Source organism: Hippopotamus amphibius, chromosome 12 (assembly GCF_030028045.1).
Source record: "Hippopotamus amphibius kiboko isolate mHipAmp2 chromosome 12, mHipAmp2.hap2, whole genome shotgun sequence".
NCBI lineage: Eukaryota > Metazoa > Chordata > Mammalia > Artiodactyla > Hippopotamidae > Hippopotamus > Hippopotamus amphibius.
The window spans coordinates 17,505,844-17,525,213 of NC_080197.1; positions in this window are offsets into that span (position 1 = coordinate 17,505,844).

Genomic DNA, 19,370 nt, shown 5'->3' on the forward strand with positions numbered 1-19,370 from the left:
GGAAACAGATTAGTGGTTGTAGGGCTGGTGTTTGGAGGGGAGGATTGACTGCAGAAGCAGGAAGGAACTTCCTAGAGTGAGGGGAATGTTCTGTGTCATGATTGTGGTGGTATGTACACAGATGCATACATCTACCAGAACTCATTGAAGTGGGTGCTTAAAATGGGTGTATTTCACTACCAACTGTAAAATAGATGGCTAGTGGGAAGTTGCTGTATAACAAAGGGAGATCAACTCGATGATGGGTGATGCCTTAGAGGGCCAGGACAGGGAGGATGGGAGGGAGTCGTGGGAGGGAGGGGATGTATGTATAAATACAGCTGATTCACTTTGGTGTACCTCAAAAGCTGGTACAAAAGTGTAAAGCAATTATAGTCCAATAAAGAGCTTAAAAAAATGAGTGTATTTGACTGTATGTACATTATATATCAATAAAAATGATTTTAAAAAATAGACATGTAACAAGCCCAAGACCATCAAGTGCTTTGGACCATCTGTACTGTTTCCAGAGAGCCTAGGTTAAGCCTCCCCCCATCGCCCTGCACCCCACCTCCCATACCTGAGCTTCCTACTCATCCTGCCAAAAATGAGAACTGGCCCTCCAGGCCTGAAGGGGGCGCTGTCTCCCGCAGTGTCTCACTTCAGTCGTCTGCTAGGAGAGCCTCGCTTTCTGCCAGAGGCAGAGTGTGGTGAAGAGAGTGTGACATTAATTACACAAGAAGACCATTTGGCTGAAGTGGCTCTAATGCTTTGGTGGCCTGTGTAATAAGCAAACCAAAACCTAAGCGTGTATATGTCTCCAGTTTGAGAACTGGAAACCTAGGGATAACCAATCACAGCAAACTAGGCTTTAATTGGTAGCCTTTCTTTGCTTTTGCACCTTTTCTGTATAAGTGTTTCCCATGACCCTGTGGGAGGGAGCATTCCTAACTACTTTTGGTCTGTTGCTGCCTGATTCAGATCCATTTTTGCTCAAATAAACTCTTTTTAACGTGCCTCTGTTCATCTTTCAACAAGGATTAAAAGCATGTCTTGGGAGCCAGATTGCTTGGTGTATGGTCAGGCCACTCAAGGTGGCTGTTTCCTTGCTCTCTGTACATCGCCTGCCCGACGAGTGCCTGCCACCTACACCCTACTCACATGACTGACCTTCCTACATTCTTGCCCCAGGCCCCAGCTAGTGGTTGTTCAAAGGGGCTGTGAGGGGTGTCCCACTTTGCTAGTTTCCCTGGTAACCAAGGAGCCAGCCTGACATCGATTTCCAACGACTCCCCCCGCCGCCCCCAGAGCACAGACTGCACACGTTGGGGTGTCACTCCAGGACCTTGCTTCAGATGTGTAAGATCCCCCTACCCATTAAACCATCGATGTCTCTGTAGCTGACTCCAGGCTCTTTCTTCAGTCTTGAAGCTGGGCGAGTACAGGCCTTGCAGGCCTGTAGGGTGCAGCCAAGCACTTGGCTTCTGTTTCCAGCTCTATCACCTGCTAGGGGTGTGACCTTGGACAAATTTCTTAACCTCTTTGTGCCTCAGTTTCCTTGTCTGTAAAATGGAGAAAGGAATAGCAGTTGCCACAGAGTGAGAATTTTAAAATATTATTTTGTAAAGTGTTTAGAGCAGCACCTAGCATGTAGCAGGTGCCAAATATGTGTTGGTTATTATTATTTAGTAAATGTAGATTTCATCCATGCCATTTTTTATCCCTATGGAGATCATTTTTATGGACTTGCTGCAAGCTGAGAACTCTTGGTTCTTCATCTTTTATGACAGGGCAATTCTAGAAGCAGCTTCCCATCCCATTTCAGCTGTCTTCACTGATGGAGGGTTCCCAAGGAATGGCCGCTTGGGAGGTGAGAGCAGGAGCTGGGGCAGAATGAGCTGTCAGGTTGGGGCTCAGCTGGGTCTGGGACAGTTTCAAGCTGTGCTCAAGAAGACAGGTGTAAGTCCCCTCTCCCTGGAAACCTTTCTTGAGCACTCTGGACTTTGCTGATCCCTGTCAATTTGGAGTTCTGATTGCTTAACCTCACTGAGTTCCTCAGTCTCCATCTCTGGAAAATGGGATAATCCCGGCTCCCAGGGCTGTGATGGAGATGAGGTGAGATATCTTGGGGCGTTCTTGGTGCTTGTCTGAGTTTGGATTCTCTGAAAGGAGACCCTGAGACAACGTGCAAGTGCACATTGTTTATTTTGGAGGTGATCCCAGTAAACACCACTAGGAAAGAGAAGATACGCAACGAGGAAGGAAAGAAAGCCAGTAAAGGGTATGTTATTGGGCTGATGACATGGTGGACCACTGGGCCCTAATTCCCCTGGGGACTCTGGGAGCCAGCGCAGAACACACCTCAGACTAGCAAAGAGAATGGCCTTTTCACAGCTGAGGGGTGAGGAAGCTGGGGTATCTGTACAATCAACCGGTCAGCTGCACTGGAAGAGGGCTGCTTCCAGGAACGTTCACTCCCTGCCACTTCCAGCTTCCCCGAGTGGGAGTGGTTGACTGTCTCCCATAGCCAGAAATCAAGCCCTGAGGCAGACAGACGCAAGTGTTCCCAACACTCCGACCTTGGCTGTGGAGGTGAGTGTTGAGAAGACAGCTAGCTCAGCATCTGCCACGGGCATGTGGACTCACCTCCCCTTGCAATTCCGTTTTCAGGGTATCTTCCCCTGATAAGAATGGATTGTTGTAGGGTTTCTTGTGAACTGATCTGGGGCGCTTTTGTCATGCAGCACACTCCCATCCCCTCCCCCCGCCCCCACCTTCCCTGCCTTCACCCGCTCCGCCTTGACATGCCAACCCCAGTGATTGTCACTTTGCCCTTCCCATAGAGATTCAATAATAAAAGCAATATAAATAATTACTGGGGCCTCAGATTTTGGATTAGCACATGAATGTATGTTTATCACATGAAAGGCCTTTTGATACCTGCTGGAGAAAAGCAAGATGCAAGGTTGGGGACCAGATGGGCTTCAGCTCTAAAAGCAGCCTGGCAGATGTCTGGAGGCGGAGAGGGTGGAAGCCAGGGGACTGACCCCATGGCCCACTCCTGATAGGGGTTGTGGGCTGTTTCAAGAGTGAATGTCAGTCTTTCAAAACTTTGGCCACCAATGTTTTGGATGTTATTTAGGGGAGTGCCTGGGAGGAAAGAGTGGAGGGCTTTGGAATTATCCAACTTTTCACCTTTCTGGCAGTGTGCAAAGTCATCTCCTGCCTCTGAGTCTTATTCTCCACGTGTAAAATGGACATAATTATAGGATGAGGTCATAGAGTTGAGTTGAGGAGTTACTAAGGTGGTGCATCTGCAGTGCATAGCCTGGTAGACCAGATGTCAGCAAATGTTTTCTGTAAAGGGTAAGAGTGCATATTTTGCCTTTATGGGCTAAATCTCTGTTGTACTACTCCAATCTGCCCTTATAAGGCTCAAGCCCCCATAGGCTATACATAAATGTTTTAAAAACAAGCACTGACCCCTGGGATAGAGAATGGGCAGAATGGGAAAGTTTTTATCTCTCTCTTAGAGGGAAGTGATGTTTCCTACTCAGCTTTGTCCTCCTTTGGGCTCAGCATAGGGCCTGGTACATAGTACGTGCTCAGGAAATGTTTACTGAAGGAAGAAAAACAGCATATGTCACTGGGGAAAAAATGGTCTTTGGAGTCAAACAGACCTGGGTCCAAATCCTGTGACCCATGTTAAAGAAAAAAATTATTCATCTCCCTTGTTAAAAAATGGGAAAGCAGATTCAATTCAGGGGAGGAAATCGAAATAAGTGTAGGGACTACTGCAATGTGGTTTTGTGGTAGTGAGAGAGATTCAGCTCAACTCTGAATACAATAAGGAAAACAAGTAATTTATAGCCAAAGAGCATGGTGTGTCATGTTGACAGATGGAAAATTACCAAAAAGAAATGTCAGGAGTAAGGGGTGATTCTGGTTAAACCAACCTAACAGGATTCTTGCTGAAGGCAGGCCAGGGTGATTAGTCATCACTTGGGGGATGGTAGAAGATGAAGGACCTGATCAAATATTGAGTGTGATCAGATATCAAGGGTGGGGAATTCCAGCTAAACCAACTTAGCTGGAGGATTCTTGAAAAAATTGTATATATCCGTAGAGATGAACACAGAAGCTTCAAAATCAGGCCCTAGCTGGGGAGAGAGTTCAGAGGTTAAAGTTTGGTCAAGGAGAGACTCTTTGTCACCTAAGCTAACATACCTCCCTTCTCTGAACCTCTTCATCTGTAAAATGGGCATGACAATCATACCTATTGCATAAGGTTGTTGCAAGTGTTAATGGAGGTCATGAGAAAAAGCTTGGATTCTGAAAAAATTTTTCCTAAAAAGGAAGCATAAAGTCTCTACTTTCTATGATTTTTAACTCAACCCCTTAGTCCCTCTGGGTTGCGGGCCATTTCTTGTCTTTAGTCTGCACCAATAGCCTTCTCTGTGCCCTCTTGGGCTCAGGGGTGGGTGGGAGATGGCACCAGGGGAGGGGAGTGGTTGTCTGTAAAGACGGTGATGGGGAGAGTCATGCTTCCTGTTCTGAATTCAGGGCCAGGCTGGCAGTAACAGCAGACAATCAGTTTTTGCCCCAAGGGCTCAGTGTTGGCTGTGCAGAATTAATGGCTGGGAAAGGTGTCTGCCAATTATTTTTCCACTCAAGGTGCAGAGATTACAGACACACAGCGGAGCCCATTTTAGATCCAGGCCTCCCAGCACTGGCTGGCAATTACCCCCCTACTGACTTCTCTCCTGGGAGAGTGCAGAAGTCAGGGGTCTCTCTTTGAGGGTATGCTCAGACTTCCAAGTGTGTGCAGAATATTCCATGTTTCCACAGAGAAGAGGGTAAGGGAGGGAAGGACACACATGGGTCTTGGTTTGGTTGTCCAAGAAGCAGGCTCTAAGACAAGGACTTAAGGCCATGGAGTTTATCTGGGAGGCGATCATGGGAAACACCAGAAGGGAATTGAGATGGGGAAGGGACAGAGCTTAGAGGTGTATATCAAGCCAGTTACAGTTTGGACGATAGTGCTTAATCTCACCTGTAGACTCTGGAAATGGTGTAGCATATACACTTCAAAATTACCCCATTGGAGGGTGAGGGAGTAGGGGTATTTATACTCTTGTGGATCATTGGTTGAGGGCTACTGCAGGAGTGTTAATTGCCCAGTGCTTCTAGCTTGTTTCTCTTGATGGCCAAGACAGTCCTCAGGCAGGAAATGTGTTGGCAACTGGCATGCCCTGAAATGGTAAGTTAAGGCCTGGTCAATTCAAGCCAGTCACCCATAGACATCTGCTGTGGTTCAGGCACTTAATATCTGCCATCTCATTTAACCTCTATGTATGTCCAAGACCGAGTCTCAGTTTATCTCCTCTTCTCAGTCATACTCCTTAGGGCTGAGTCTAGGGTGAGGTGAGTGAGGCCCTCATGCTAGGCTCAACATTTAAGGGACACCAAAAAAATTGGCCATCAAATAATATTTTAATGCAATATTAAAAAAATAAGGAATGGGGTTTCCTTGGTGGCACAGTGGTTAAGAATCCACCTACCAATGCAGGAGACATGGGTTCAAGCCCTGGTCCGGGAAGATCCCACATGCTGTGGAACAACTAAGCCCATGTGCCACAACTACTGAGCCTGTGCTGCAGAGCCCGTGAGCCATGAGTATTGAGCCCATGTGCCACAACTACTGAAGCCCGCACACCTGGAGCCCGTGCTCCGCAATGAGAGAAGCCACCCCAATGAGAAGCCTGCACACTGCAACGAAGTGTAGCCCCCCCATAACTAGAGAAAGCCCACGTGCAGCAATGAAGACCCAGCGCAGCTAATAAATAAATTAAAAAAAAACAAGAAATGAATGCTAAAAAAATCCACACTGAACAAAATATCAGAACTTTAAGTCTAGACAGGATCAGTAACAGTGCCAAGCCATATTGAAGCCTGAGGCAAAGGAAAAATCAGTAATACTGATCTTGTTCATCATGAATTATTTTTGGCATTCATTTTGATTAGAAAAATATTGCACTAGAACATTATTTGTCTTGATTACTGAGTTTTTTTGGCATGCCCTTGTATTTGGTGCCCGAGGCAGTACCTCTCTTGTCGTCCCCATCTTGGTAGATTGCACTCAGTCCACTCAGGGGCTCAAGCCAGAAATCTGGGGTCCTTTGTGGCTCCTCTCCTTCTCATTACTCATCTTTCAATCCCACCTCCAAGCATGTCTCAAGTCTGTCCTCTTTTCTCCATCTCCTTTGCCACCACTTCTCCACAATGAGGCCGCCCTTTGTGGGCTCCCTTTGGCAGACAGGAGTGGCTTCTTGGATTTCCCTACAAGCTCTGCTGTGCACTACAACATTCACATCAGTGTTTCCAGCAGACACAATAGCGCCTGTTTCTCTGCCCCTCTCACTTCCCTTCCCCAAGTCCTCCCACATCTGTGTAAGTTCTTCCAACATGAAATATCTTATTCCCATAGCACTTGGAGAGGCTCTAATTTCTGTGACTAAATTCTGATGGCTACCCTATCTTTCTCCACCTTCTTAGCTGCTCCAGGTGGGCATGGGGGTAGCCCAAGGCACAGCCTTCTCTTAGAGCCTCCACAAAGCAAAACTCCCTTTGATCTGTCCTTATGCCCTTGACTACTGGGATTGCTATTTTCTTACCATCCCATTTTAGGCTGAGAGAGGTAGGGGCCCTGGGTCCCTGAGGCCCGGTCAATGTCTTTCTCCTATTCGCATTGTTTCCAAGTGTCCCTCCTTCCTTGGGTCCACCTCCAGCTCTGGAAGAGATCATCTTCTTCTAGTGGGGTGGGCACTTTCCTGACCTCTTTTCCTGAATCTCATCTCCTGACTGCTTATAATAAACTCCAGATTTAGGCTTTGCCCTTGATATGTAAAAGGAAGGTTCTGGAATTAAGAAACTCTATTTTTTTCCCCCTCCCATGACCAGATTTTAAGATGACTGTCTCTAGACAGACTCAAAGCCAAACTATGACCTCTTTATTTCAGGTGGGGTCTGCACTCCTCTTAAGGTAATAAATGTCCTTGATAGAATGGGGTGGGGGTGGGGGTGGGGTAAAGGGTCACAGAACATCATGGTTCATGGGGAGGCAAAAGAGGTGGATGCATTTGATAGTTGCAAACACATGATCCCCTTTACGCAGTGAAATGAGTCCCCAAGTTCCCAATATTTTTGCCCTCCCCCCACATCCCCCCACCCCTGGGTGTTCACTATTTCAGGAAAGTTCCAGCAAGTTCTCCTGTTTAGCATTATTTCCCCACATCAGGGCCATATTCATCCTGGGCACATGGATGGCTCCTCTGCTCACTTATTTCAGTCCTGAGTGGACAAAGAGGCTACTTGAACCCTTGGTGGTGAAATCGAAACTTTGGGTGGGCATTTCCATGGGGAAAAGAGAGACCCCTGTATTCCAATCCTGGCTGTGTCTGGGTCTAAAGTCCTCCAGTGGAAAATGGGGAAAGTATTACCACCCGCACCCCCACCCCCCAATATGGGTTGTTGGAAGCATCAAACAAGATAATGGGTGTACAGTGACGCTTCACATAGCAGCTGGCACGGAGTGAGTGTACTCTTGGTATCTGTTTCCTCCCCTCCTCTACCTCCCTGTCTCCTCAACTTCCTGACGTCCCCTGCCCTGTGAGCTGAGCCTGTCTGTCCAGAACTCTGGGCTTCTGTACACAGAGCTTGGTACTGGATCTGTGAACCTGCTCGGCAAAGCTAATCCAGCCCTCGAGCACCAGCCCACCCCACTGTGTTCAACAGTGCAGCGATGAGGTGTCAGTGGGCTGCAGCTCCCCACACGACTCATCCTCAATGCCACTTTCTCAGGAGAGAGGTGTGTTGGTTCCCCAGCTGCGAATAGCCTTGGAGCTGAAGATTTCCCCAATGTCATTTGATTATTTGATCATTGTCATTATTGAACACACACATACACAATCATGTGTTTTGGGCCTGGATTGTGGCATCTGGGAATCTTGGTTCAACAGAAGTGTTGGGTTAAGGGAGGTGGGTGGGGGAGCAGAAGAGGGGCCAGACATCCATCTAGGTACCTACGGTCCCTCCCCTACCCCCCCAGGTCTACTCACTAGTCCAGCCCTCCTAGCCTGGGGCTTACTTTGTGTCACACCTGTTCTGAGTGTTGTGCACACAAGGGTGAATGGGACAGAGTCCTATAAAGCCTGGTGTGGAATGGCCCCTGCTGACCTCTTAGGTCCTGAATTTCTCCTCCCCTCCCTCTCTCCTGCATGCTCCAGTCACAGTGACCTCCGGTTGAGGACTAGAACATATTCACCTCTTTCCCTCTGCCGCTCCCCGCCCCCCCCACCCCCATCACCTGCCCTGTTGATCTCTCCTGTTCTCCCTCCTTCTCCCCTCTCTTCCCATGGCTGGCTTCTCATCCTCATGTTCTTAACTCATATGTCACCTCTTTAGGGAAGTCCTCCTTGACCACCCTATCTGAAGAAAGTCCCCCTAAATTAATTTTTCCACAGCACCTCACTTGCTTCCTTCACAGCATCTATTTTAAGTATTTTAACCTATTTATTTATTTATTTATTTATTTATTTATTTATTTTTGGCTGCACCACACAGCTTTTGGGATCTTAGTTCCCTGACCAGGGATTGAACTTGTGCCATCGGCAGTGAAAGCCTGGAGTCCTAACCACTGGACCGCCAGGGAATTCCCTGTTTTAACCCATTTTTAATTTGCTTTCCTGTCCCTTCCACCAGAATGTACACTCCATCAGAGCCAGTTTTGTTTTGTTTCCTACACTATCCCCAGCACCTAGATAGTGCTGGTATTAGTAGGTGCTTAATAAATACCTGTGGAAGAGCAATCCTCACTTCCCCTTTCCATTTTATTGTCTTAAACACATTTTGCAGCCAGCCCAGTGGGCCATCCGGTTGACCCACCTTGGGAATCATTTCTGGGGCCAAGCCTCCTTCTCATTCTTTAGAAGTGGCTGGGGTTGGATCCTCCAACATGTAATGCCTGAGCTCCATGAGACACGCATTGCCAATACCAAGCCGAGCAGGCTGCTTTCTTTCCAGGAAGCTTCTTTCCCCTTTCCCTGCATCTGGTGGGGGAAAGTCAGGGAGGAGGAACTAGTCTTCACTGAGAACTTATTATATGATAGCTCTGTGAACTTGGGAAATTAATCTCTGTGGGCTGCAGTTTTCCCATCTCTAAAATGGGAATAACAATAGTAAAGGATTTCTCAGCCTCAGCACTATTGACATCTGGGGCTAGATGATTCTATGTTGAGCTGTGTGTGTGTCCCGTGCATTATAGGATGTTTAGCAGCATCTACCCACTAGATGCCAGTAGCAAACCCACTTATGACAATCAAGAATGTCTCCAGATATGGCCAAATGTCCTCCCTCCTCCCACCCCATTGAGAACCACTCCAGTAATATCTGCCTTATAGGATCGTTGATAGATTAAATGATATAGGTCATGTTAAATGCTTATGAATGTACCTGGCACAGAGTAAGGATTTAATATATATGTTTAAAATCTATTATTATTATTAACATCATCATAACATCGTCATACTGGAGGCCACAAGGGGTTTCAGGAAAGAGAGGGGCCTATAGGGAGGGAGGCAGGCAGGCCCAGGAAAATCCACTTGTGTGCCAAGGGTGTGCTGGAGCCATCTTGTCCCTGCTTCTAATTGCTAAATTTTCAGGAACTTTGCAAAGCAGTCGTTAAACATAGCCATCCTTGAAATTGGCCATGGTAGGAGTATTTACACCATGGGAATCAGCAGAGAGCTTTATTTTGGGGAGCCACCTGGCTGCCTCAGTGCTTCTTTATTAACACATTAAACGACAAGATCCTGTCATGGGCCTGATACCTTACTGACATTTTGAAATAGTGGTGAACGTACATGACATTTTGAGATAGCAGCAACAACTGTAATAGGATATGAAAATATCTATGATTTCTGTTGGTGACAAAGTCACAGGTACTGATTTGTTGCCCACATTCAGATTAGAAGGAACTACTACACTGCAGTTAGAAGTAGGAGAAAATAAAGATGTAATTTTTTTTTCAGCCACGACCCCCTCCACCGCCCCCCAATTCTATCCACCTCAGTTAAGAACCTCTGCTCTAGTGGACTCAGGGGTAAAGTATAAATGAACCTGGGCGATAGAATCAGACCGACCTGAGCTTGAATCCTAAGCCCTCCAGGTATTTAGCTGGACTTCTCTTAGTGTCCTTAATCTCTAAATGGGAATTGGAACTGCAGCGTTGTGGAAGTTAAATAAAAGGATATATTAAAGTGCTTTAAGAGGGGCCTGGCATCCAGTGGAGGGTGTGTGTGTGTGTGTGTGTATGTGTGTGTGTGTTGGGTTGGGAACTTTATAACATGCCTTGCACATCCGCAAGTGTCAGCAAAGACCTCCTAGTTTGTGCGGCAGAGGTAGTGACACCTCTCACCCCAGATGGCGCTCCTGGTTCATCTTTATATTAAGTTTCTGTCTGGATGAAAAATTTGCGATGTGTACACCAGGCAGAACAAATAGAATTATGACTCGCTTTTCACAAATTGTGTAGTGGATTTCACATACTTTCATGCTTGATTTTCCACTGTGTTTCAAACTGTTACAAAATTTTTTTCCCTTCCTTTGGGACAGTGGGGCGTGTGTCCCAGTGGTGGGGGGTTGTGTTTTCCCCACTCCATCCCTCCTTGCCTTCCCCGCGGCATAATGAGGGAAGTACCACCCTCGTCTTCCTTCCCCAGCCTGGAAGCTTCATTATTCCTCGGCACAGGACCATTTTTCCAGCTCATTAGAATCTGGAGCTAAGATAAAGGAGGGCAGAGCCATTAGGTAGCAATTTATATGTAAATGCAGAAGTTTCCAAAGAAAGAGTACGCTAGTGTTCTTCAGGAAGCATTCAAGTTGGGACTTTTCTGGAAAGTGGACACACACAAGCCCTGTAATCACCGCCTCTCTGCCAGGATCCGAGTATGAGGCCAAGGTCACACAGTGAGTGACAGGCAAGTCCAATTCTAAAAGCATAGGTGGACCCTGAAGGCAGTGTGCAGCCACTTTATGGGGTACCTCTAACGGCAGGAGGCACCTCTGACCAGCCTGCAGCCTCACAATTTCCTTACTTTAGTTTTTTCCAGCCTTTTCAGGCTCATCTTTTGGCTTGGGTTCTTGGAGCTGTCCACTGGGAAAAAAAAATGAGCAACCTAAAAGTTGAGAATTACATTTTATTTGGTGGACAAAACTGAGGACTTAAGCCCAGAAGACAGCCTCTCAGATAGCTCTGAGGGATTGCTCTGCAGAGGCAAGGGGGGAGCCAGGATATACAGAAGTTTTGCAATAAAAAACCAGGTAGTTGGAACATCTAAAGATTACTATTCATTAAAGAAAACCAGACATCTCAAGTTAATGAATTTGGCGCTTTTCTATGTACGGGAAGATTGCAAGAGTCTTCTCTGATTGAAAGCATTCCTTTGCTATGCACCTTAACTATCTAGGGCCAGAGTCCTGCTTTTCTCCATCCTGAATCCCCTCAGGGTGCACAGTCAGGGGCCGCTGCAGTGCTGCTGGCTTGGTGACCACAACATCCTTTGTTTACTGATATGGCAGGTGATATTTTTCATCCACAGAGCTGAGGGGAAAGGTATATTGTACACTCCACGAATAAGATTTAATTACACGAGTATACAATGGAAAAAAGACAGCCTCTTCAATAAGTGGTGCTGGGAAAATTGGACAGCAACGTGTAAAAGAATGAAATTAGAACACTTCCTAACACCATACACAAAAATAAACTCAAAATGGATTAAAGACTTACATGTAAGGCCAGACACTATAAAACTCCTAGAGGAAAACATAGGCAAAACACACTATGACATACATCAAAGCAAGATCCTTTTTTACCCACCTCCTAGAATCATGGAAATAAAATCAAGAATAAACAAATGGGACCTCATGAAACTTAAAAGCTTTTGCACAGTGAAAGAAACCATAAACAAGACTAAAAGGCAACCCTCCGAATGGGAAAAAATACTTGCCAATGAAACAACGGACAAAGGATTAACCTCCAAAATATACAAGCAGCTCACGAAGCTTAATACCAAAAAAGCAAATAACCCAATCCACAAATGGGCAGAAGACCTAAATAGACATTTCTCCAAAGAAGACATACAGATGACCAACACACACATGAAAAGATGCTCAACATCACTCATCATCAGAGAAATGCAAGTCTAAGCCACAATGAGGTATCACCTCACACTGATCAGAATGGCCATCATCACAAAATCTGGAAACAACAAATGTTGGAGAGGGTGTGGAGAAAAGGGAACTCTCCTGCACTGTTGGTGGGAATGTAAGTTGGTACAGCCACTATGGAAAACAATTTGGAGGTTCCTTCAAAAACTACAAATAGAACTACCATATGATCCAGTAATCCCACTCCTGGGCATATACCCAAAGAAAACCATAATCCCAAAAGAAACTTGTACCATAATGTTTATTGCAGCACTATTTACAATAGCCAGGACATGGAAGCAACCTAAATGCCCATCAACAAATGAATGGATACAGAAGATGTGGCATATATATACAATGGAATATTACTCAGCTATAAAAAGGGATGAGATGGAGCTATATGTCATGAGGTGGATAGAACTACAATCTGTCATACATAGTGAAGTAAGTCAGAAAGAGAAGGACAAATATTGTATGCTAACTCACATATACGGAATCTAAAAATGGTACCGATGAACTCAGTGACAAGAACAAGGACGCAGATACAGAGAATGGACTGGAGAACTCGAGGTATGGGAGGGGCGGGGGCGAAGGGGAAACAGACGAAGCGAGAGAGTAGCACATATATATACTATATATGACATATATATACTACCAACTGTAAAATAGTCAGTGGGAAGTTGTTGTATAACAAAGGGAGTCCAACTCGAGGATGGAAGATGCCTTAGAGGACTGGGGCGGGGAGGGTGGGGGGGACTCGAAGGGGGGGGGAGTCAAGGAAGGGAGGGAATACGGGGATATGTGTATAAAAACAGATGATTGAACTTGGTGTACCCCCAAAAAAATTAAAAAAAAAAAAGATTTAATTAAACAGTTACCATGCCCAGCACTGTGCTCTGTGTGTGTAGAGGATGGTCACTAGCAAAGGAGTCCTCAGGGCTTGGTCCCAAGCTCCCATATTCAGGTGTCAAGAATTAAAATGGAGGAAACTCAGAAGGCCGGAGCAGAACCTTTTCCGTGAAGCCAGAGAAAAGCGGCATCATCCCCACTTCAGCTGTTCTTCCCTGTGGTCGGTAGCCTCCAGCCAGCCCGTTGCCCAACCTCTTTTTTATTTTTGTTTTTATTTTTATTTTGCCGTGCCGCGCAGCATGTGGGATCTCAGTTCCCCAACCAGGGATCGAACTTGTGCCCCATGCAGTGAAAGCAAAAGTCTTAACCACTGGACTGCCAGGGAAGTCCCAGCCCAAACTCTTGACGATGTCAGAGGGATGAGGGAGAGAGGGCAGGCTGTTGCTCTAGGAGGAGCAGCCTCCACCCTCTTACAACTTCAGCCACCTGGCGGGTAATTTTCTCAGGCAGGAAAGGCACGCTCACCTCTGCCAAGTGTCCAGTTCTTCAATCTGTGCCATAGACTAGCTTAGCGCTGGAGACCTTGAGCCCGGCCCAAAGCAATATTCTCCCTCCTTAGGTGCGGGGTGAAGATGGAAGCAAGGGACTGGAGATGATGTGTGCTGGGGGAGGCTGAGCAAATCCTTAAACCAATAGGTCATGATTAAGAGTTTGATCTTGGTTTTAAGAGCAATGGGAAAGCCTCAAGGAAGTGATGTGGTCAGATTTGTGTTTTAGAAAGATGTCTCTGGTTTCCATAGGGAATGAGTAAGAGGCAGTGGACAGAAAGATGAGTTATCAGGCTGCTTCATTTTTTTTTTACATTTCTAATTTTGAAAGAACATTTATATCTTTAATATTTATATAAATTACAGTGCGAATATTTATACTCTACTAGCATTTACATAAGAGCAGATTTTTTTTTTTAAGTTGTTGTTGTCTTTTGCTTCAGTCATTTAGAAGAGAGCTATGCTGCCTGAACCAAGGTAGTGGTAGTGGAGGGGCTAACAAGAGGATGGATTTGATAGAGACCCAAGAGGTAGAATTGATAGCACTGGGTGATTGATTGGATGCGAGGGGTGAGAACAAGAGAGTGATGGTACTCAAGCTGATGGCTTGAACAACTGGGTGGGTAATGATGTCTGCAGTTTCCTTAGGCTGGGCTTGCAGGAGGAGAAGCAGTAGTAGGTTTGGGGGGAAAGATGATGAGGTTAGTTTTGGCCATGCTGAGTCTGATGAACCCATGGGACATCCAAAGAGAGATGTCTGGTTGGAGCACAAGAGAGAAGCTTGGGAGATATTAGCAGTAGATGATAGTTAAATTGAGAAAAGGAAAAGTCTGAGGACAAAATCCAGAGAGAAATGATGGGAAGGATGGAGAGAGGAAGATAATTTCACAAAGCTGATGGGAGAAGTGATGGCCAGAGAAGTAAGGGTGGGGACCAAGGTGTTGTAGAAGTTGATGGAAAAGAGTATTGCAGGGAGACAGGATCCACAAAATACAATAGTGGAGAGAGGTCAAATAAGATGACTCAGCAAGAACAGGGTTGGAGTGAGGTTGAGGGGTGAATGGGAAGTGAGGATGTGGAAACAGTGTGGATGACTGCTTCTGTCCCTCCCTCCGTTCCTTCTGACGAAAAGAAGGAAGTAAGAGTCACCTAGGAATCCTATCACCCTGGCATGACTGACCATTATCAACATTTTGGTTCTATGCACCTCTTCAGGTACCACTCACAGCATACCTATAGACACTTTAACGTAAATGGGATGATACACATCCTGTTTTTATCATAGATTTCCCCCCTTAACCCTGCATCAGCACTCAACCCCTATCTTAGCCTCTCCCTATAAGCTGTGTTAATTTAATATATGTTCTTCCATATTGTCTCTTTGCATATATAATTCCATACAGGGTGTGCGTGTGTGTGTGTGTGTGTGTGTGTGGGTGTGGGTGTGGGTGTGGTTTTGTGGGTGTAGGCGCGCGCACCATTGTTTTTTAAAAATAGTATATTCACACTTGCTTTTCTCCCTTAACAATACCTCAGTGAAATTCCTTTAAACTATCTGGAGGAGCTCTGATTCATCCTTTTAATGGCCACATAGTAGCCCATGGCATAATCATGCCACAGTTTATTCAAATGAACTCCTTACTGATGGATATTCACTTCGCTTCCAGTTCTTGCTCACTAAGAACAACATTGCAATAAACATCTTATACATCCCTTCTTATAGACTAGCACTTTTATTGCTATGGGGCAGATTCCCAGGAGTGAAATTGTCAGGCTGAAGAGGCTATGTTGTTTTTTTTTTCACTAAAATTTTATTCTAGAAAATTTAAAATACGTGGATAAGTTGAAAGAATTATACAATTAACACAGATGCACCTGTCACCTATCTTTACCATGAAACTTTTGCTGTATTTGCCCATGTACCACCTACTCCATCTTTTCCTTTATCAATCCATCTAATTTTTGGTGCATTTCAAGGTTGTAGAGTTCAGTACTCTTCACTACTAAACACTTTAGCATCATTAATTTTAGTTCAAAATTCACTTACAGGTATAATTTATATACAATAAATTGTTCAAATCTCAAGTGTACCTTTCAACAAGTTCTAAAAAATGCATACACTTCCGTATCTCAAATCCCAACTAAATTGGGAATATTGCCATCAACCCCAGAAAGTACTCTCATGCCCTTTCCCAATCAATCCCACCCCCGCCCCCAGACACAACCATGACTCCGATTTTTTCATGACCTATTAATTTTTTCTGTTCTAGAACTTCACGTAAATGAAATATTGTATAAGTACTTTCTAGTAAGGCTTCTTTCACTCTTCATAACATTTTTAAGATTTATTATATTGTTTGTACCTTTTCATTGCTCAGTAGTATCCTATTTTATGACTACCTCACAGTATGTTTATCCATTCTCCTGAGCTGTTTGAACTTTTGATGATTATGAATTAAGCTGCTATGAACATTTGTGTACAAGTCTTTTTGTAGACATATACTTTCTTTCTCTTGGGTAAATAGCTAGGAGTGAGATGGCTGGTCACAGGGTTGGTATATGTTTAGTTTCATGAGACACTGATGGATCTTTTCCCCAAATGTACTATGTTCCACTCCCCCCAACAAGATGTGAGTCCTGATCACACCACATTCTTAACAACAATCAGTGCTGTTAGTCTTTAAATATATTCATTTTGGTAAATATATAGAGGTATCTCATTGTGATTTTAATTTGCTATCCCCTGATGACTGAAGATGTTGAACGTGTTTTCATGTGCATATGGGCCACTTGTATATTATCTCTTGTGAAGTGCTTGCTAAATCATTTAAAAGTTTTTACCATTTTTAATGGGCTTTTAACTTTAGTATTAATGATTGTAGGAGGCTTTTAAAAAAAGTATACCCTGTATACTGGCTATTTGTCAGATATATATGTTTTGTGCATTTTTTCCAGTCTGAGAATTGTGTATTCATTTTCTTAAAGGTGTCTGTTGTTGAGCAGATGTTTTAACTTTGGATAAGTCTAATTTATACCTTTTTTTCTTTTATGATTATTCTTTCATGATTTTTTAACTATTATTGCTAAGGTCTCCCTAAGAAACCTGCCAAAGAAGCCTAGTCCCTAGTTGAGAAGGTCTATATTTTCTTCTAGAAGTTTTATAGTTTTAGCTTTTATGTTTAGGTCCTTGAGTCACCTTGATTTCACTTTTGTACAAGGTGTGAGAAGGTAAGGGTTGAGGGTCACTATTTCTCCATATTGGATATCCAGTTGTCCTAGAACAATGTGTTGAAAACATTTCCTTTCTTTATTGGATTGTTTTGTTGTTTCCATCAAAAATCAAATGACCTATAAATGGGGATATATTTCTGAGCTTCTCTACTCTGTTCCACTGAGCTATTTGTCTGTCCTTATGCCATTGCTCCAATGCCTTGATTAGTGTCCCTTCATAGTAAGTCTTTAAGTCAAGTTGTGTTAGTCTTCTCCCAATTTGTCCTTCTTTGTGGCTGTGTGGCACGGCTTGTGGGATCTTAGCTCCCCGACCAGGGATCGAACCCAGGCCCATGGCAGTGAAAGTGCTGAGTCCTAACCACTGGACCACCAGGGAATTCCCACCAGTTTGTCCTTTTTCAGGATTGCTTTGCATATTGCTAGGTCCTTTGCATTTCTATATAAATGTTAGAATCAGTTTGTCAAATTCTGCAAAATGGACTGATCAGATTATTGTTGGGATTGCATTAAATGTGCAGATAACTGATACCTTAAAAATATTGAGTATTCCAATTGAATATTTGGTATATCTCTCCATTTGTTTAGATCTTCTTTAATTTATTTCAGTATTTGTAGGGCTCCCCACCTCAAGCACCATGCAGCATGTAGGATCTTAGTTCCCTGACCAGGGATTGAATCCTTGTCCTCTGCAGTGGAAGCGTGGAGTCTTAACAACTGGACTGCCAGGAAGTCCAGTATTTGTAGGTTTTAATGTAATTTTAATGTAGTTTCATGTAGAGGTTTTTAGTGTAGAGGTAATGTCTTTTGTTAAATTTATTCCTGAGTAATGTTTTTTGACAATAGAGTAAATGAAATTATTTTTCTTATTTCACTTTCCAATTTTTCATTGCTAGAATATGAAAATACAATTGATTTTTGTTTATTGTTCTTGTATGTATAAGTTTGCTAATTTATTTATTAGTTCTAGATGTTTTGTAGATTTCTTAAGGTTTTCAATGTAAACAATCACTCATCTGTGAACAAAGACAGTATTACTTCTTTCTCCAATTTGTATACCTTTTACTTCTTTTTCTTGCCCTACTGTACAAAGTGGAATAGAAGCGGTGAAAATGGATATCCTTGCCTTATCCCGAATCTTAGGGGGAATATTTATTCAAAATTTAACATTAAGTATAATGCTAACAGAGGGTTTTTGAAGATGCCGTTAATTAGATTGAAATTTCCTTTTAATTCTGGTTTGCTGGAAGATTTTTTCTAAATGAATGGCTATTGATTAATTTTTTTAAAATGATTTTCCTGAATCTATTTAAATAAGTCTTTGGTTTTTCTTTTTAGTCTGTTAATACAGTTAATTACATTGATTGGCATTGCATAAGTTAAACCAAGCTGAGATTCCCAGGATACACCCAATATGGTTGTGATGCATTTTTTTTATATGTTATTGGATTCTATTTGCTAATATTTTAAGAATTTTTGCATCTATGTTCATAAAGAATATTGTTCTGAAATTAAAAAGATTTCTTTGTCAGGTTTATAATCATGATTATGTTGGTCTCATAAAATGAGTTGGGAAGTGTTCTTTTCCATTTTCTGAGTTTTTATAAGATGAAAGTTAATTCCTTCTCAATGAAATTCACTGGTGAAACCACGTGGAGTTTTCTTTGTGGGAAGATTTTTCTATGTGGATGTATAGGAAGGTTTTTGATTATTGATTTGATTTCTTATTGGATATGTGACTATTTAGATTTTCTATCAATTTTCATAAGCTGTATATTTCAAAGCATTTGTGTATTTGATCTAGGTTGTCTAAATTTTTAGCATAACGTTATTTATGATATTATTATTCTTTTAATATCTGTAGAATTTGTAAGGTTGTCTACTCTTTCATTCTTGATATTGGTAACTTGTGTTTTATCTCTTCTTGGTTAGTCAAGCAAGGGGTTTATTAATTTTATTGATCTTTTCAAAGAACCAGTTTTGGCTTTGTTAATTTTCTTTATTTTCTATTTTGATAATTTCTGTTCTTAAAAAAAAAATCCCCATTTCTACTACCTTTGGGTTTGCTTTGCTCTTATTTTTCTGGTTTCTTGAGGGGGAAACTTACGTAATTTATTTTGCATCTATTTGATTTTCTAATGTAAATATTTAAATTATGAAGTTCCCAGTAAACATCACTTTAGCTGCATCCCACAAATTTTGATGTATTGTATTTTTATTCATATAAAAATGTTTAAAAATTTCCCTTATAATTTCTTCATTGACTCAATGATTATTTATGTTTGTTGCTTAATATTCAAATATTTGTTTTTTTCTATATGCTAATGATTTAAAATTTAATTCCATCGTGGACAGGAAACGCACTCTGTATTACTTCAATTTAATTTTATTGAGAATTGTTTTGTGGCCCAGGATACAGTCCATCTTGGTGAAATGTATCATGAGCATTTGGAAAAAAATGTGCATTCTGCTGTTTTTGGGTACAGTGTTCTATAAATATAA